The sequence below is a fragment of the Eublepharis macularius genome, chromosome 10 (genome assembly GCF_028583425.1).
Source record: "Eublepharis macularius isolate TG4126 chromosome 10, MPM_Emac_v1.0, whole genome shotgun sequence".
In the NCBI taxonomy this organism is placed as follows: domain Eukaryota; kingdom Metazoa; phylum Chordata; class Lepidosauria; order Squamata; family Eublepharidae; genus Eublepharis; species Eublepharis macularius.
In genome coordinates this window covers 21,012,260-21,031,063 of record NC_072799.1, presented here as the reverse complement: position 1 = coordinate 21,031,063, position 18,804 = coordinate 21,012,260, and the positions used below count along the sequence as shown (strand labels likewise).

At 42.9% G+C, this 18,804-nt stretch overlaps 1 protein-coding gene across 2 annotated transcripts in view; it reads right to left on the bottom strand.

Annotated features, from left to right (window-relative positions):
• Positions 1-18,804, bottom strand: part of CCSER1 (coiled-coil serine rich protein 1) — a 628,410-nt gene that overhangs the window by 177,184 nt on the left and 432,422 nt on the right. The window lies entirely within an intron of this gene.

Sequence of the window (18,804 nt, the reverse complement as noted above, 5' to 3'; positions counted from 1 at the left end):
GAGGGGAAGGGGAATAGGGAGGCAGAGAAAGGAGGTGTGAGGCAGGGACAGGGAGTGAGTGGCCAATCCATGAAGGAACTCTCCTTGAGTGGCCAATGGAGAAGGAGAGGGCCTTTTTCAAACTGCGTGCAAATAGTTAAAAAAGGAAGCTTGGCTCATCAGCACAGCTTCCATTTTGTGTGGTCTGGTTTTCTGGAGATTGTGAAGAAAAGACTGTATGATGCTGTTGGTTTGGCCTTGGGATTACTCACCCTGTGGTCCAATCTTCCTGAAACATGGGAGGGGGTTCTTTAATGGACAGTCAGGAGTAGTTTCCCTGCAAATTGGGTGTTGTTTTCTTGAAAAATCCCCCCCCCCGGCCATCCAGACAGTTTTCCCCATAGGGAATTATGGCTGGATAAATCCAAGATTCTCTAATCTAATCTCTAATCTTACCGAACAGGATTAAAGAATTTTACCTGGATTTCAGGGATACTGGAAAAAAAAATTTGTACCCCTGAAACCTGGATTTGGATCAACTTTCCTTCCCCCAAACCTGGAACTGTTAATTTTAATTGAAAGAGTTTCCCCTATAATAACTCTCAATGTTAACAACATTCTCAAATGGAAGGAGTGTCATGTTGGGGCCATTCTGTTTAACTACAGCCAGGCAAAGGGGTTGAGAAGACCTCTCTGTGGCAGCTAAGTTACCTCAACACACATTCTCTAGCTATTGTCAGACTCTGGATGATGGATTACAGCAGACAGATCCCTGGTTCATTGTAACAAGACACTGGTTCTCGATTAAATGACTTTTATTCAGCAATCATTTCTTTCCATAATCAGATCCAAAGGTCTACTTAAGAGCAAGGTAAGCACCTAAGCAGTTCTAGTAGAAAGTTGACCAGAATGGCTACATAGGAAAATTACATCCCTCTTCTACCCTCTGTTCCATTCCCCCCTCCCAATTTCCAAACAACTTAGAGCCTTGCTACAAGTGACATTTTACACGTGAAGGATAAAGGATCATTTTCGCAAGTCTTTCTGGGAACTGAAGTTCCTCTCCCCCACCCCTTTTCCTTCTGTTCCTTCCCCTCACTGCCTGAAGTGACAGAGAGAGCCTACGGCAACATCAGCTTTTGCAAATCGTCTTGCTGGGGGGGGGGGAATGCTCCAGAGAAAGCTGAGAAAGTTGCAGCTGCCTGCCCCAAAGATCATTGAGAGCAGGCTTGTGACTGGAGGAACGATTTGCAAAAGTTGCTGTTGCCACAGGCTTTCTCGGTCTCTTCAGGCAGCGAGGGGAAGGAACAAAAGGAAAAGGGGTGGGGGAGAGGAACTTCAGTTCCCAGAAAGACTTGCGAAAATGATCCTTTATCCTTCATGTGTAAAATGTCACTTGTGGCAAGGCTCTTAGTGTTGTTTGATCTGTGTGGGAAGAGTATGCATATTTGGGTTATCAGGCTACCCGGAGAGCAGACATATCACAAGCAGGAAGAAAGCCTCAAACTGGTAAACACCCGGCCACCTGGGAATGGGTGAGAACTTACTGGAATGTTAGCGACAAGAATACATCCAAGCATCCAAAATGGAGTCACCTCTGACAGAATAAAGTATACACTTGACAGCAAAAATCATTGGCATGAATGGGTACAGTCAGACATGACAGCCATTTCCAGATCATGAGGTACTTAACGAAAGACTTCCTGCAGTAAGAGACGTGTTAAGAAAGAAAGGGAATGAGGTAGGGGACATTTAAATGAGGCAAGGAGGACCCAGAAGAGCTTCCAATCTTCCCATTTCCGCCCCCAAGACAAGCATGAAATGCATTGTCTAATGCATCTCTGTTTCCCACAGTATCAGCTTGTTTCACTTTCAGAGTACAGATTCAAGATGAAAGTAATATGCGATTTTTATCTAAGCACCACTACCATTTAAATTGGAACAAACATCTGAAATGATATATTGTCTTATTTACTATGTGCATAATCTCAGCAATCCATCTATCATCCAATAACAATACAGTTTTTGCTATTTTCAAGTTTTGACATCAAGTACTGAACCAAGAAGATTTGTCGTTTCCCTTCCTACGTGAAATATAAATGCTAGCTAGGGATTTTTTTTTGTCAATGCATCAAACACACAGTAAGCTAATGTTTCCCCTATCACACTGGCAAGTTTAATGGTCGACCTTGAAACAGCTTGTATTTGGTTCCAAAGCAAAAAAAGCCAACAATTTAAAGATGTTTCAATTACAAGAAGAAAACCTCTACTTTCTTTTCTAGATCACACAGAATACTTCACTCAGCTAAAGATAAAATACCAACAATTAATCACAAATGTAGATCAGAAGTCTTTTGTAGTGGGATATTTTCACTGTTGTGCAACATCGAGCACTTTAAACAGTACGTATGTCATTGCAGAGTAATGTAAATGTCTCTAGCTATTAATAGTATTGGAGGTCCAGTTAATACTACCATTAGTTCTTACATGATCACCTATGGGAATGTGTAGGGCTACTGGCAAATTTCTTGTTTGATACATAGGGCTTTTTTCCTGCCGGAACACTCTGGAATGAGGTTCTGGCACCTCTCGGTGTGTGGTGGCCCCGCCCCCTGATCTCCAGATGGAGATAAGTTCCCCTGGAGGAAAGGGCCCTTAAGGTAAGCCTGGTCCTGGTGGGGGGGAAGCATGGCCTGGAATGGGTCACTGCCGAGCAGGGGAGCACTCCTCCACTTGGCAGTGGCCTGATCCAAGCTGAATCGGGGCCCAAATGGCTCAGATTGGGGCTGAAATGCCCTGGATTGGGCCCCAAATGGCCTGATACAGTATGCTGTTGGGTGAGGTAGGGCTCTCCTGCATGATAGTGGCCTGTTCCAGGCCTATTCGGGCCCAATCCCGGCCATTTTGCGCCTGTTTGGGCCCAGTTTGGACCTGAAACAGCCAGGATCAGGCCCGAAACAGACAGAATCAGGTCACTGCCAGGTGGCGGAGTACTCTCTCGTGTGGCAGCAGCCAGTTCCAAGTTGTTTCAGGCCTAATCTTGGCCATTTAAGGCGTGTTTTGGTCCAATTTGTGCCCTGAATGACCAAGATTCGGCCCAAAACATCCAGGATTTGGCCGCTACCAGGTGGGGAAGTACTGTTCTGTGCAGCAGCAGCCCATTCCAGGCTGATTCGGGTCCTATCCTGGCCATTTCGGGCCCATTTCGGCCAAATTTGGGCACTAAATGGCCAGGATCAGGCTGCTACCTAGTGGGGGACTGCTCTCCCATGTGGCAGCAGCCTGTTCCAGGCCAATTTGGGCCCAATTATGGCCATTTCTGGCCCCTTTCAACCCAATTTGGATTCTAAACAGCCAGAATTGGGCCTGAATTGGCCAGGATTGGGCTGCTGCTGGGTGGGGGATGCTATCCTGTGTAGCAGTGGCCATTTCAGGCAGATTTGAGCGCAATCCGGGCCATTTCAGGCCAATCCAGCCCAATTTGGGCTGGAAAATGCCTGAATCGGGCCGCTGCTGGATGGGGGAGTGCTTCCCTGTGCCGCAGCGGCCCATTCCGGCCTGATCTGGGCTGAATTTGGCCTCATCCAGGCTGAATCAGCCCCCTCATGGAGCCCGGGAGTGCTCCCAGGGCAGCCATGGCCTGCATGGTGACATCACTTCCCAGTGGTGATGTCATCGTGCAGTCCTGGGAGTGCATGTACTGACAGTGGTGCCATCTCCTCCCAGGAGTTGCCCTGGGTGTGAGTTCCCTCACCTCTTTCCCCAGAAAAAAAGCACTGCTGATACAGGTCATATTGAAGCGCTGCTGCAATTCTAAACACGTTTTCTAGAAAATAAACCCCACTGAACTCAATGGGATTTAGTTTGAGTATATATGCTCAGAACTAGAGATGGGCACAAATCAAATTACGACCCAAAAAAATGCACGAACCAGTGGTTCATGGAAGCTCGTTTCCACGGACTTGCACGAACTGGTCTACTGGTTTGTTTGGGTTGTAAAAGGGCAGTTTAAATGGCAATCCTATGGCATATAAATCTTTCATGTGGCTTGCGAGCAGCAGGTCCCTTTAAATTATCAGCTGGCAGGTGGCAAGGGAGGTTGAAAGGTGCCCGAAACAGCCAGAATTGGGCCCAAATTGGCCTGGAACAGGTTGCTGCCAAATAGGAGAGTGCTCCCCCGCTGGGCAGCAGCCCAATCTGGCCATTTTAGGCCTGATCCTCCCGCCTGCCAGCTGATATTTTAAAGGGACCTGCCACTTGCAAGATGCAGGGCCCTTTAAACTGCCCAAACCCCAGCCCCCACCATCACCCCCCCAGCCCCAGCCCCATACTTACCTTGCCCTGCGGGCCACGGTGGCCATTTGAGGGGCAGGAAGGCCGTTTTCAGCCTCCTCCACTGCCCTGCGGGCCCACGCAGCAGCAGAAGAGGCCAAAAATAGCCTTCCTGCCCCTCACAGGAGGAGGGGGAAGACGTCACGGGCCCGCAGGGCAAGGTAAGTGTGGGGCTGGGGGTGGGGTCTGGGGTTTGGGCAGTTTAAAGGGCCCTGCCAGTTGCAAGGCAGGAAAGGGCCCATTAAACTGTTAAATGTCCCTTTCCCTGCTGCTGCTAAGTGGCTAGAAAGGGGCATTTAAACCCCACGAGCCATGAACCACGAACTGGTTCGTAAACTTGCCCCTGCATTCTGAGGCCAGAATAAGATACAGGATATGAAGTTCAAGGAAATGCTTATCAGATGTGAACTGAGTAATATCTTTAAGCCTTTTTACCTTCCTGCAAGGTTAATCCATACAATTAAAACAAACAAAAACATGCCCCTAACTATGTGTTTTCTTCTTCATTCCTGAAATGCTTTCAAAACCCTGTTGTGTAAGATAGGCTGTTCTCCTGAGCAGCCTATCCTGCACCAGAAGGAAGAGGATTCCAGCACCTTTTGTTTCTCATGCTTTCCTCATCAGCACTTCTAGGTGCTGTGAGGCAAATCCTCTCTGGCCAATCATCCTTAAACTATCTGATACTCCCTCAGTTTTTCACACACAACTTTGGCCTCCCCTGAGGCCTTTCACAATCCTATGGCACCATCTGAGCATACCTCAACTGCCCTACCATGATCACCATGCTAAATTCTGCCTGGTAGTTCTGGCTTTAGCTTAAGGTTGCCAGGTGGAGTTTGGCAACCAGTGGGAGGGGGACAGAGAACAGTAGGAGAAAAATAAATAAAAATACTGCTCCAGCCTAGTTGCTGGCACATCACTTTAGGATAGTGAAGTGATAATGGGTAGCTTTAGAAATTGTAGAATTGTATAGTAAAAATATATGGTTTTACCATAGAGTTTCTGGAAATTCTGAGAGCTACCCAGGGGTCATTTTGTAGAAAAAGAACTGCAGGAACTCATTAGCATAACTCATTAGTATATGCCACACCCCCTGACATCACTGGAAGTGTGTCAGAAGGCAACACCCACCCCTCAGGCACCTTTCTCCAAAAATCTCCAGGTATTTCCTGAAAATAAAGCAGAATGAACTAAAAGCTGCTTACCCTCCTCTGGAGAGCCAGCCCCAGCAGCCCTGCTTGCACGCACGCACGCACGCACGCACGCACGCACGCACGCACGCACGGAAATAACACAGAATGAATTTAAAGCACCCTCCTTTGGAATGCCAGCCCCAGTAGCTCAGCTTGCACTCACTCACTCACTCACTCACTCACTCACTCACTCACTCACGAAAATAAAGCAGCAGAATTAATTCAAAGCAGCTTACCCTCCTTTGGAGTGCCAGCCCCAGCAGCCCGGCTTGCACTCACTCACTCACTCACTCACTCACTCACTCACTCACTCACGAAAATAAAGCAGCAGAATGAATTCAAAGCAGCTTACCCTTCTCTGCAGAGCCCTCACCGCTTGCAGGCCTGGAGGATGGGCCATGCGGCCGCCCCTCCCACCCTTGCGTCTGCCCCTCCCCCGCTGTGTGACCCCCCCCCTGGGTTCCTACCAGGGAATCCAGGAGGTATTGAGGAGGTGGTGGGGGTGGTGCTGCAGCTGCTGCTGCCTCCGCCGCCGCCTGCTGTTAAAGACACGGGCAGTGGGGAGGAAAAAGAATTACATGGGCGGGGCCAAAACCCACGTGACCTCTTTTCAGATCTACAGAAACGCTGTTCAGGCGCATTCCCCCTCCAAATGAGCCCTGGAGCTACCACAGTCACTTCTGCATTGTATCCCATAAGTGATGTGCCAGAGACAAAGATGAAGCCTTTATTTATTTATTTATTTATTTATTATTTTTCTCCCACTACTGCCCCGAGCAGCAGCACACAACAGAGAAAATTACCTGGAGATTGCCCAGCATCAGCGGGCAAATGGTAAGCCTACTTCAGCTGCTGCGTTGTCTCTAACTCGCCCTTCTGGCACAGTCAAATTGTTCAATCCTCCAAAGTCAACAGGCATGACAGAGTCCGCTTTGATTGCCCTGACAACTGGCCATCCCTCATCCTTCGAGTTTCTCTGCTAAGGCTCACATTGGCTCCTGCTGGCAGCTTCAAAACCAGGGCTCCCTTGTTGGCCTTCCTGTGGGGGCCATCTTCTCTCCATACATACCATTTGGGCTGATTTGGTTTCCTAAAAATTACTCTATTTCTTCTTTACATGAGGTAAGAATGATTAAAACTCTGCCAGCTACTAAGGATTTATGGAACACGTCCAATCTTTCCAGGAAACTTTCATTTGTACTTGTTGACCAACATTCTCCTTCCAATGAAGAACAGAAAGAAATAATTCAGCAATTCATTAAACCTGCCTAATGAATGAGTGTGTCAGTTAATGAAGTGTAGGTCCTGAACCAAGTGCTTGAAAAGGTTTCAAATCTATATCATGCAGTCTAGTGATCATCTATTATGCAGCAGCAAGATACTCCCACATCAGAAGCTTTTAAGTTTTTAAAATATTTTTCTCAACTTCCACCTAACTGTTTAGCATGTATTTCTTTTTTCTGTTCCCATCCAACAGACTAGCATTCATTTTCCTCTTTAGTACTTCTTGCTATCAAGATGCTGCAAATATTTGTTATTTTTTAACAACCAGGCATTTAGGGACATGAGGCTATTCTGGCCAGCTTGATAAAAGGGCCACAATGGTCAGTTTTAGCTCTGCTGCTATCAATTCCATGTGCAATTACAACGATGGATCGGATGTCATTAGTAACAATCTGCAATTCCATAATTTTTCAAGGAACCAATTCATGGTAACTGTTTTCTATGGCTGTGCAATAAAAATACCACTTCTGTGTAGTCTTTGTGCTATTATTCCAACAGATACTTCCTGTTCATTCCAACTATCTGCCCAATTATCTGTTACTTCATACATCTGACGAAGGGAACAGTGATTCTCAAAAGCTTATGCTACAGTAAAGTTGGTTAGTCTTAAAGGTGCTACTGGACTCTTTTTGATTTTCCAAGCAGTGCAACAGCTACCAGAGTTGCCTTAAAAAATCATAGGCACTGTAAGACTATAAAGAATTGGTGCAATTTCTCAATGTGTAGTTTCAAAGGGGGAAAATCTCAACTGGAGAGTGTTGAGTCGGGGTCCCCAAAATTGTACTCAAGGACACTATGGTGCCTGCAGACACCCTTCCTGGTACCTGCCAAGTGTTTTCAGAAAGTGGGTGGGGGTAGTTGGTGTTTTGCCCTGTAGGGCTTCTGAGTGGCCTTTAGATATCTGATTGGCTGTGCAAATATTTAAAAAGATGTTTCTACAGCAACTGCCACCACAACACATGGATCTTCACTGTGTGACTGAAGGTAAGCTGTCTATATGCAAGAAAACATTCTTAAATAATGTGTTCATTTTAAAAGGCATCCTGTTAAAGAGAACTTCTGCCTGAAATGTGGAAGAGTTACTATTAGAGTTATGCATGAAATGTCTCTTTGGCATTTTATAGTTGGTTCCACCTCCTGTGGCAGCCATTTTGTGGCTGTGCTTATCACTCTGTGTTAGAATTCCAAAGGTACCCAGCAGCTCAAAAAGTTTGGGGACCCCTGGCATTGAGCTTCTAGCTAGAACTAAATGAGACTTGGGTGGAACTTTGTTTTGGGCTACAAGGAGTTGCATAACTTACTTATTGTGAACAGGATACAAGGGTAGAAAATTTGCTGCTTAACAGAAGTAAGGTGGTGGGCTCACTTGAAAATATATATGAAGGCATAACTCTACTGGGGTTGTCAAACAGTAGAACAAGCAAAGTCACAATCAGGACAGAACCACCCCATGTGGACAGCAAAATCCAGGAGGTAAACCATTTCAAACACTGAAGTGTTGGCTCCTCTGTTGAATTCTACATGCAACTATTATTGCTGGAACTTTGTGGAGAATGGCTCCAGTCAGGAAGTGACCCTAGTCTACCACTGCTTTTTCCAGCAGTAGAAAGACAAATGTTTCTCAGAAGGTTACAAGAAATCAATAGAGTTAACACAAGTAAATTAATTGTGTGCTGTATGAGGAAGAGTTTCTCATTGTCTTCTCTCAGCACACCAGCACCAAACTTCATGTTTCTCAACTCAGACTTTGGCTCCAGTTGTCAAACCTCTTAGATCAGGGCATATTCATTTCCTTGGGGCTTCTTCTGAGTAAATAGCCTAGAGCAGTACGATATCCAAGCTTTAAATCATCATTAAATTTCAGATGGTACTCATATTGTCAGCATATTGTCATAATACTTATTAATGGCAGTCACATTGTGCCTATTCTCCTTTCCAAACTCTGTGTTGATATTGGCAAGAATGAGATCAGGGGTGCCAGATTCTTCCAGCTGTGTTGAAAATGTAATATATACTGACCAGGATGGAAGAAAGTCATAAACAAAGAGCTGTAATTTACTGCTGGTGTAAAATGTACAATCCACAGAATTTTTAGTCCTGGGGATGGAAAGATAAGACTCAAGATGCTAAACTGCACTAGAATTTCCGTGTTCCAGTTGCAGAAAAAAATATTAAAAGCTTCTAAAACAATGTGTGCACAGCCAATCAACAGAACAGCCAACAAATGCTTCGACAGCATTGTTTGCTCCGTAATGACAAATATAACCACTATCTAGCAATTATGTTATAATTTGCAAGAAACGTGAACATCCAGAGCACCTTAAGATAACCTGCAGAGCACTGTGTTGCATTAACAGGCCAGATTATTTAGCCAGTGTATCCAAGTAGTGCTTATGCACATAAATTTTGATAACTCTCCATCCCTTTTGTCTTATATTGGGATTACTCTCCAATCCTCAACACTTGCTGTTGCGAAACTGAAACTGATAACCTTGAATGAACAGCTGATTATCCTTACCATCAGCTGTTTCTGTGCAAATAAACCTACTATGAGTTCTTCTCAATAACTCAAAAATATATATAACTGGGATGAATCTACTAAAGAATTAAATAAGTAACCTTACATCATTCTATTAATGCTTTCAGGGTCCAAATTCAAGCCGCTTCCCTTCTCGTTTTTTGATTACTCGTCAGAAATAATACTGGTAGAAAGCTCGTGCAATGTGGTGTTGTAAGATCCTGCAAAGCAAGATACTAGCCCTTTGTGGCAAGTGTTCCACTGTGTCACAAAACTCCGGATGATTTTTCCACACCACAGATAACTGATTTACGGGATGTACTACAAAAATACTTGTAATGGTCACTGTCTTAGACAGAACTAGAGGGAGATTACACTAGTAAATGGCTGCCACCACTTAGTTGTGTCTTCTCAAAGGCATCTCCCAGGCCCTCAATGGAAAGAATAAGCAGACCTTTACTATGATTTATACTATGATTTATAGTAGTTTGGCACTCTAATTTTAGTGTGGTTTTAAACTCTTTTTTAAAATAGCATTTTAATGTATTGTTTTAAATTATTGTTATCCTACTTCTCATGCAGAAAAGCTGGCTACATATATTTTGAATAATTAAATAATTAGTGTCTTTGGTTTTAACATGCTGCAGGGGTTGTTGGGTGGGGGGGTTGGTCATTGTATTGCTCCTGTCACTATGTGTTTTGGGTTTTTAAAATTGATTTTATGGTGCTGTTGTAAAAATGTTTTTATATGATTTTAAAGCTTTCTTTTTGAGATGCTTGTAAAGCATTGAGAGTCAGTGTCTCAAGATACTAAAGGAACCAAGATACTAAAGAACACATCAGCAAGGGCTAAAAGACCTGCAGAACAAAAGAGAATTTCATCACATGGACAGGAGTAGTAGTCACTGAGAACAATCTGTGGAAAACATCAACCAAAGGTAACCAAATGCCTCTCCTAGTCACACTTGTTGCTCTCTTGGACGTATACACTGCAGCACTCCCATCTGTTTTAAGGCCCAAATGCTATATTGGGCTCGATCCAACTAGCTTTTCCATTGGTGAAAAGGGGTACCTTTTGAACACCAAAGAGGCTGTGCTGAAGATAATGGGACCTCCACGGACCAAATCCCAGTGGGATGGGAGGTGTAAGAAGGAGGGGCATTGGCCTGGATGGAGAGAAAAAGCTGGTTGAATTGTTTCCCCCTAACTGAATCCACACATTACTGGTGGACTTGTGATCCTGTTACTTAAGAATCACAACTCACTGTTTTATAACCAAATCAAACATGCCCACTAGCAGAACTTCCCAACAGCAGATGCTGAGAATTTGAATGCCTGCAAGTGAACTAGGCTTCCCTTTGTAACTTAAATGATTATCTATCATCATTAGGCGACCTGTAATTATATGCCACATATAAGAGTCCTGCATCTTCTTTTGATCATTTTCTTCCTTAAGAGTTTTGAACACTGCCAGTAATGGATTTTGGCACTACTGAATACAGTAGGCTCAAGAAATTTCTATGCTTTTATGTAACGGTTCTGTTTACTCACAGAGTAAACCACACACACAATAGTTCAGTGTAGAAAAGCTTAATGGAGCTTGCTAAAAAAATAATTTTAAATCTGGCTGGAGTGTGACAAGGATTCTTTAAAGAAACTGAAAAGACAATCAATTAAACTGCAAAAACTGCATGGACTAGCAAAAAATATAGAACATTTCCCATTTTTTTATAGCTGTCAACAGACTAATGTATCTTTGGTTGGACATGAATGACAACTTCATTAATAATAATGAATAAACCTGTCTCTCTAGTAGGATTAGCTAATATAAAGAATAAAAATTTTCTTTGTAGAAGAGAAGCCACAGACTTGATGTCAGAAATAGAAACTTCATCCCCACTCCCACCCCACCCCTCCCCACCCCACCTCACCCCACCCCACCCTGACAGCACCTAGTGAACCTAAGTCTACATTTTCCACGTTCAATAAAAGAATATTTGCCATCTTGAAGAGCTCACCTTGAAGAGCTGGCAGGAGAACCTGCTAAGTGAGAAACAACCTGATCAGGCCTGGTGTATGTGCCAGTCTGGTGCACATGCACTGAAAGGCTGCAACCTATGCTTTCATGTTGATTTATAAATGGGTATACAGATCTAGAGTGGGTGAGTCTGTTTCTCCTGAAATATTTAAACAGCTTAGTAAAGACAATAAATCTATTACTGCTTTGGAAACGATAAAACCATATAATTTTTCTTTAATTGAGAGCAGAGCATAATAGTTATCTAGTGGTGAGTTACACATACATTTGGATAGCATGGAGGGATGCATCAGTCCATATCTGTGCCTGCCTCAAGGTCAGTATTGCCTTGCAGAGAAAGTTCAACATGCCTCCTTTTGCAAACTCCCAACTTAAGCAAGGTCCATGTTCAGTAGCATATTAAAGGTCGACCAAAGAGTCAAAGCTCGAAAGTTCATACCCTGGAAATCTGGTTGGTCTTTAAGGTGCCAGTGGAACCGAATCTTGCTCTTCTATTACAGACCAATATGGCTACCCCCCCTGAAAGTATCCTGAATAAAGCAGTTCATTTAGTAAATGCATATTTCGCTTTTCCTGATCCAACAGAACTGAAGCAGAAACATAAAGTTTTTGTCAGATTTCCCATTCAGGCATCAACCAGACTCCGATCTGCTAGCTGTATTAGAAGCCCCCTCCCCCTTCATATGTGTACCAATAAAGGCATTTGGAAAGTTTTTAGCTTTCCCTTCCCTTCATCTGATGATAATACAGGGGAGTACACATGTTCTCTATACCCTGTATTAACCTCACAATAACCCTGAGAGGTAGCTTATCTTGAGAGTATGGCTGGTCCAAGGTCAACTAGTGAGCTTCATGGCTGAGGGTAAAAACAATGTTAAAGCAACGTAAAAGACTTGGGATTTTAAGCATTCAAAAATGCTAATTTGCTGTCCCAAGAAGCTGCTTTGAAGATGAAAGAGGGCCCATGTAATGATTTTAAGTAAATGTGTGTACGTGTCTTTAAATGCTTGGGGTGATATAGGTGAAGAGAGGCATGAGTGAGTCGGTGGAGTGAATGCAGTTTTAGACTGAGAGTGGAGAAAGAACATTCAGTCAGGAGAAAGCAGACAAGCTGTGTGCAGCCTGAGTAATTTTAAGCAGTTCTGATAAAAATATCGAGTCAGGGAAAGAGAGGCAAGCTGTGTGCAGCCTGAGCATGTTTAAGTGTTTCTGAAAGCAATATAACCTATGTGGAAACCTGAACTGAGTATGGGCAAATCCACATTACTCATTCTAAGTCGCATGTTCCCCGCATTCCCCACGCAATCCCGAGTGCCGGTCACATTACCTCATTATACAGACGCATTTCATTCGCATTTCTCTCGAATATGTGGTCACAGGTTTTCAACGGGAGTTCAACGGGTGGCCGTGAACGGGCCAATGCGCAATTTACGCGTTTTTTTTAAAAACCACCCCCCCTTCCTATCTCTCCGGCCGTTCCGAGAGTTCCTATTGGCTGATTCAACTTGCAAGTGCTCTGTAGTCTGCAAAAGACTGTTTTTGACTTGGTAGTTTGAAAAATCATTTTGGGGTGAATCCATCCTTAGAACAGACTCGCGAAACTTCCTTTTTAACTGTTTTTTATTTTTTTTATTTTATATTACTGTAATATCGAAATTACGAAATATCGAAATAATGACACTCCAAGGAAGTGAAACTTCAGTAAAATTCAGGCACTGAACTGTCCTGCATAGGAAATGCTCACGAAAGCTTCCCACATGCTTCCAAATTTCCAAAAAAGAAACGGGAGTGAGCCATCAGTGCTGTCAGTGGGGGAAAGAGAGGCATCATTATCTTCAATGATGTTTTTTTATAAGGCAAGATCGAAATAACGGAAAAGTGAGCTCAAAAAATTTTTTAAAAATGGGTGGGAAAAAAGGTCCCACCCAAAAAAGCGGTTTTCGAGCGGCCGTGTGACCGGAGGGACGCGCGAGAAAGACGGATTGGAAGCAGGAATGTGAACGAAGAGGAAAAAATCGCGGATTGGAGGCAAACGGAAGATATTCGATAAACATGCGGGTAATGGGTGAATGTGGATTTGACCTATGTTTGTGAAAGGACATTCAGTCAGGGAAAAGCAGGCAAACTGTGTGTGAAACCTTAGAAAAGATCTGTGTGACTGGGCTTAAGAAAGTAACTTTAAGAATTGAGATCTACTCTTTGAAACCATCAAGTTCTAGAAATAACATGAAACCGATACGCTTCTTAAAAAAATAAAAGTATACTTTGTTTTTGTTATATCCCGGAGTATGTCATTGCTTTATCCTATTCCTATTCTCAGGGCCACATAGAACCACAAAGGAGCCTGATGCTTGGGCACATTACTAAAGGGAAAACGTAAATAAAATATCTTGGAATATAATATTCCTGGTGGCAGCAATCTACTCAGAGGGTGTAAGGGAAAGATTAAAGGCAAAATCTATCCAAGAGAAAGAAAGGGTCGTAACAGGCCACTTTGGAAGGAGGGAATATTCAACCCTTCTCTTCCATGTCTATTCCATGATTTAATACACCTGTCCAAAACTGTAGACACTTTCTGCCCTAGTGACCCTTCCCTGATCTTCTTCCTGGGACTGCAAATTAGCATTTTGCTCTCTTTTTAAAAGCAGAAATCAGTCTTTGCATCAAGACTGAATTAGGCCCAAGCAGGGATTCAAACTAGGGTCTCTTAGTAATGCACTGGCAATGCACAGTGTTGCTCCCTGGAACTTCAAATGCCAGTGGGAGAAAAATGGGATATGCATGCCAACATGCTACTTTTCACTGGAAGAGACATTATGACATGGGGGTGCATTCTACGATTTGCCATAAAGGCTATGGTTTAACCATAGAGTTTTTGTGAATCCTAGAATATCCCTCCAACATCATGACATCATTTCTGGTTTTTGCCTGAAGTGATGTCAGGTGCTGACATGACGGCAGTGTACCTATTCTACCCCCTAAAATTTCCTGACAGTATGCCATGCCTGGCGACCATAATTCAAACTCAGTTCTCTTCAATTATAACCAAGAACTCTAACCACTATGCATTGATCTTTTGAACAAGCGACATTGATGGACACTGACAAGCATCCCGGAGTTCAACCGACAGTTTTATAACTGTGTTGTAGGGTTGCCAGGTCCCCTTCCTAGCGGGAGGGGGAGACTCGGCACTTACTTTTCTTACATCTTTGTTCATGTGCAAAGCACTCCTGGGAGTGATGTCATCACACCACGCTGGGAGCACAACCTGGGAGGCCTGTTCCCACCCCTTTTCCCCCACCAAGTAAGTGGTGGTGGGGAGGAGGAGACTGGGAATAGGGGATCCTTGTCCCTACCGGGAAAACAGTAAGCCTAGCACTGAGGCTTAAATATGATGTTGTTCTTCTGCCTATTCAAATAAACATGAAATTCTTACTGCAACCAGAGGAGTAATTAGATCATACAATAAAATTAAAAAGAAGGAAAGATAAGATAAAATGGTATAGTAAGTAAGAGTTAAATTTTTGTATCAAACTTATTAGTCTGACTTCCCTGAATAATTATTGTATCAGTAAAAGTTCAAAAGAAATAATCTTGTTTCTTTTAATAGGGCCAGTGTCAATCATTTGGTACAGTCACACTTATTATAAAAGAACCAAATGAGCACACATAATTTCTGTTCACTTCATACAGCACACAAGAAAGCAACTTATGTTTCTGTGCTTTGCATCTCTCAAGTGGTCAAAACTAGACGTTTCTCTTATTTTTGCTTTACTGTAGCACAATGCAAACCCCCGCTAAAGTAAATGCAACTGGCATCGAACCAATTCAACAGTTTTCTGATGTGCTTCCAAAGTGTTAAGGCACTTAAATGCTATGATTTAGAGCCATTCTCATAGGTAGTAAATATTTCTCTCCAAGGTAAAGTATTTGTAGTAACTGAAACTCTTCTTTAGGCTCACCATACAGCACCCTGAGCCCCACAAAAAGTCACTGCTTAGGTGTCAGGATCCAAAAGAATAATAAGTCAAGCAGTTAAGATTAGGGTTGCCAGTAGCTTGCCCATGTTGGCAAGCTCCCATCCCCACATCCCACTGTACGTGCTTGCTGACCAGGCAGCAGAAGAAAATGGGGGGATAACTTCCAGGCGACTGTCTACCATCCCTTGAGAATTTCTCCAACCTCCACGGTCTTTACCATAGAGACTGGGGGAATTACTAGAGTGGGAGAGGTTGTGATGTTACTTCTGGGTGTTCTCCCAGAAGTAACGTCACTGACACTTCCCTCCCAAGTTCCCTCCCCCCAATGCTCTCAGGGGCTGCCACCACAGATTTGGCATTAAGATGGATGCTGCAGCAAGATGAATAAAGTGTTTCAAAAAGCTTTGTGCAAAAAGCTGAGACAAATTTCACATGCACAACACTCTACACATTTCAGAAAGAAGTTCTGGAAGAGTGAAGAACTCCCCGATTCATTGTTCAGAAGCAAGACATGAAATTCAGAATTCCAAAGTTGGGAGAAATTGGATAAGGCAAACTTTGGAAAGTATCCTTAGCATTCAACTGATTTCATAAAGTTATTTTCCTTCACTTTCACTGTCTTATTTACATTGTTGAATTGCAGGCAGGTCTTCTAGCTCAATTCATGTTCAACACCTCGAAAGCTTTTTAGAAAAAAAAAACAAAGTTCCTGATGATTCACCATATGTAATATAAAATGAAACAACATGCACACATGGTGTGAACAATCCTTTTTAAATTCATCCATCTCAAGAGCCAATGGAATGTAGTGGCAGTGTATTCTGACAGTGTCAGACTAGAATCCAGAAGACCCAAATATCTTTTATTGAGAGCCAGTGTGGTTAGTGGCTAGAGTGACAAACTAAAATCTGTGTGACCCAGGTTCGATTCCTCACTCTGCCATGGAAGCTTGCTGGGTGACCTTGGGTCAATCACACACTCTCAGCCTAACTTACTTCGCAGGGTTGTTGTGATGATAAAATGGAGGAGAGGAAAAATAGTATAAGCTGTTTTCAGTCCCCATTTGGGAAAAGGTAGGGTATAAAAGAAGTAAATAAAAAAAAATTATCCCACTCTAAAGGAGTTTGTGTAGTTGACTAATAGAAGTAATGTGCTACGTGACATCATAATTTGTGGCATCTGCCCCAGTAGCTAAAAATGCAAGGTAAAGGTAGGAAATGCACAGAACAACGGTAGCATTATATTACAAGTGGTATGGGTCAAGAAGATATTAGAAGAAGAGACAGCAAACAGACTTACAGTGCTGGTTGTTGTGGGTTTTCCGGGCTGTATAGCCGTGGTCTTGGTATTGTAGTTCCTGACGTTTCGCCAGCAGCTGTGACTGGCATCTTCAGAGGTGTAGCACCGAAAGACAGAGATCTCTCAGTGTCAAACAGTGCATTTCTATCCTTCCTAAGCCCACAGACTTCAACAGACTTAGAAGCATGTAACTCTATTTAGGATTACACTGTCAGTGGAGTCCACAGCAGACTCATACCTTGGACATCAAATCAAACAATTCACTAATGAAACAACGCTCAGGCTGAAATTTGAGTTCCCAAAGCCATGCTTGGCAACTTCAGAGATTAAACTTTGCACGCAAGCACTGATGGCCCTGAGAGATGCTCCATTTCCGCATGACTTGAGCATCACATGAAAACCTTCGTTTAAAAGATATAGGCAAGCTGTGAGGCCTTGATACCAGCATTAACTCTTGTGGCTGCATCGTTTTATGGGTTCCTTAGCTGTGCTGCAGAAGGGAGACGTAAACTATGTTATTGAGAAAAGGTGAAGGTAAGCTTGTGTGCCGCAACTTTAAAAAGAAATGATCTTGCGCTCTGTCTTAAATGTCTGTTTAGTTGCTCTCCAAACAGACAGAATACATCAAAAGGAGAAAACATTAAGAAAGCCTATTATCCTTTTCTGTTTCATGTATGCACAAAAAAAGAAGAACAAATGCTTCCAGATGAGTAGATTGACAGCAGTGAACGCATTTAGATCAAATATTATATTCTGCTTTTAATCTGCAGTTCTACATTGTCAGCCATGTTTGTGTAAAATGAGCTGTTTGAACTTATTTGAGATATTTGCTCCATCAAATCACGCTATGTCTATTGCTTGAGCACAGAGGTAACCCTAATCAAAGGTGACAGAGAACATGGTGACAAATTGAAATCCTGTGTTTATTAATGTAAGTTGCTTCTGTTAAGCCACATGGCTGTATGAAGAGTCTGGAAAATGGTTCTCATGCTAAGCTAACAGGTGCATATATACAACTAAGCACCAACTAGAACCTAAAATGCTGCAGAATTGACGTCATTGCATTGGTATGACACTCTAGGATCTGCTCAAACCTCTTGAGTTTTGGGTGGATCCTAGAAGGCCATGCCAATGTGGTGATGTCGCACGTTCACACTGGAAGTGACTTCATGGCGTCAGTGTTGGACTGTTTTGCTGAATCTTTGTTAACTAAATACATCTGGTTTTGCTTGTCATTTTTAGAATTAGTTGTTCAAATTAATTGTAAAATCTTGTGATGTGTAAATTGTGTTAGCAAAGTCTGTGACAATACAAGTTACTTTCCTTGCAGCTGAACATCTCCAAATTGCTGAATTTGTTTCCTTCCTGTAGCTGCTGTGGCGCAGTTGGGCTGTGATGCAACACTTCACTGGTTCGAATCCCACTACTGCCATAAGCTCCCCAGGTGGTCTTGGGTAAGCCACTCCTGTCAGCCCCAACTCCCCCCAGCTGTATTGTGGGAATAATAACACTGACATTGCTCACTGCTGTAAGTGGGCACTAATCTGTCCAGAAGAACGGTAAACAAATGAACTGTTGTTGTTGTCATTATTATTATTACCTAAAATGTAAAATGTTTTCTCAGTGACCAGGGAATTATCTTTCCTAAGAATTAACATCCACTGAGAAACATCAGTGGACCCTTCTGAATCAACAACACAATAAAAGAATGCCATGTCAGCAACTTCAAATTAGAAAAGAAGCTACTTAAATCTCCAATCCCTAAACAATAGGAGTCTCTACCAACAGATATTTTTTCTGCCAAAGGTAACCTGCAAATTAGAAAAGAAACCATCTCCAACCCCTAAAAAATAGAAATCGCTATCAACACATATTTTTTCTGCCAAAGTTCAGCTGCAAATTAGAAAAGAAGCTACTTAATCTCCAAATCCTAAACAATAGAAATCACTATCAGCAAGTATTCTTTTCTGTTGACGTTCAGCTGTAATTTAGCAGCAATTATATCCCTCATCTCTCTCTTTCTCATTCTCTTTTACACACATACACACACAAACACACACCCCACACAACCAAACATCAACTTCAGCCACCGAAGTTTGAGCTTGAGAATATGCTACATTCTTTTACATTCCAAATCTACATTGTGCTCAATTGAACTTCAACATGGCCTTCTGACAATGA